This window comes from Panthera pardus, unplaced genomic scaffold, assembly GCF_024362965.1.
Source record: "Panthera pardus isolate Hobbes unplaced genomic scaffold, ASM2436296v1 HiC_scaffold_17, whole genome shotgun sequence".
In the NCBI taxonomy this organism is placed as follows: domain Eukaryota; kingdom Metazoa; phylum Chordata; class Mammalia; order Carnivora; family Felidae; genus Panthera; species Panthera pardus.
In genome coordinates, this window is record NW_026526732.1 from 21,160,748 (window position 1) to 21,162,675 (window position 1,928).

Sequence of the window (1,928 nt, forward strand, 5' to 3'; positions counted from 1 at the left end):
TTTGGTAACCCAGGGTAATAAATCAGGATATAATTCTTTCCTACTTGTCAAGCTATACACCCAGTTCTTAAAGAATCAAACCCAAGGGGGCACTGGGGTGGCTCAGCTGGCTAAGCATCCAACTCTTAATCTCAGCTCAGGTCAGGATCTCAGAGTTCATGGGTTCAAGTCCCGCATCAGACTCCATGCTGACATCATGGAACCTGCTTGGGATTCTCAATCTCTCTCTCTCTCTCTCTCAAAATAAATACATAAACATTAAAAAAATCCAACCCCAGGACACTGGGGAAAGAAAACATTGTTTACTCTTCTTTAGGATCAAAAGGAATAAGAACAAAAAGCCCATATAAACATAATATTGTAACAGGCTAATTTTAATATTTCACTTTTTTAACATTTAATTTTTATGGAAAGGTATATAACTTAATTTGTAATATATTCAAATCATTCTCTAAGCCATATCAAAACTGTAGTTCTCAGGTAGCTACAATCTGGACCTAGATACCTATACTAATAATATCTGCCACTCAGTCTCTGGGCCACTGGAATGCAGGCCTTTGGTATATCAGGAGGTCCTCTAAATGAGCAACATGTCTCTGGAAATACTCTTGGAAATTCAGAAAGAAAGTTTATTCTGTGGGCATCAGGCTAGATCTCTCCAACTACCCACTTCATATAAGAATGAGCCTCAATGTCCTTCTACTAAGACCCTGGCTTTTCTTCTTTCTTTCTTTCTTTCTTTCTTTCTTTCTTTCTTTCTTTCAGACAGGAAGTAAGGTTTATTGGTGGGCATGAATAGGGAAGGGCAGTGCCGAGGTTTTCATGAGTGCAGAACCTGTCATTTGTCCAAGGGGCCATCATTAGGGATGTATTTGATCCCACAGCCATCTGGGATAAGCCACTTTTCAGCCACCATGTCTTCAAATTCATCTACATTAAACTTAGTAAAGCCCCACTTCTTGGAAATATGGATCTTCTAACAGCCAGGGAACTGGCCCTACGTAGGGCCTGAGTCACATGCTCCTTGTTCTGCAAGTTGGTACAGATGGACATGATGCTTGGCCAATGTGGACCCTGATCACTGTGCCTTATGGCTTTCCAAAGGCACCCTGCATACCTGTCTGGAGCCTAGATTGGAGATAGCATGAGGTCAAACATCAATGTCCATTGGAAAGGGCCATCTCCAAGGTTCCTTAGGGCAACCCATACATTCAACAGGCTGCATACACTACCAAGGAGGCTATTGTTTGCAGCCATTGCACACCAGGCTCCCATGGGGAAAGATTACAGTCAGCTTAATTGGCTGCAGAAGACCCTTGATTTTCTGTGGCTCTCTAGCTCTCTACAGGGTTAGTGGCTCTCCCTGAGGGTTCAGCTGGCTGGCTTGGGGAGCTGAGGCCTTCAGTCTTTCTTCTTCCTCCCCATCTCTTCCAGATATATTTCCACAGTTCTTGGTATCAGCTTGCACCATCCTTCCAACTAAGAACTTGGCAACCTCCACTTGACCCGAGAAGACCTCTTCCCCCAAAGGGCTGTGGACAACACTTATTTCATAGAGCTGTGACGCCTGAGCAGGGCTTCCAGGTTGTCACATACTCATTGATCTGGTCTCCTGTTCCCTTCCCAAGAGGAAAGAAAGAAGCAAGCAGCCTTACTGTCTTAGGCTTCCCCCATCTCACCTCAGTCCATGGTCTGGTCCTGCTTTGTTCATTTCTGTCTTGGAGGATGATTTATAAGGCAGCACAGCTGCAGCCCCATCACTGATACAAATGGCAGGGATCTATTTTATATATGGAAATTATTGTTTAAATTATGCTGTGTGTTTTGAAGCTATTTTATTACTCTTGATGTTTCTTTAATGTTTTCGGAATTGAAGTGGAAAAAGTATGCATGATTAAGCATGTTAATCCACCAATGGAATTATGGAC

The 1,928-nt window shown here is 43.0% G+C and overlaps 1 non-coding gene across 1 annotated transcript; it reads right to left on the minus strand.

The window, feature by feature from the left end:
* Window positions 1-1,175: 1,175 nt before the first annotated feature.
* Window positions 1,176-1,309, minus strand: LOC128777901 (small nucleolar RNA SNORA70). The gene has a single exon (XR_008423205.1). It is a non-coding gene; the product is annotated as a small nucleolar RNA SNORA70 (small nucleolar RNA).
* Between the last annotated feature and the right edge of the window lie 619 nt (window positions 1,310-1,928).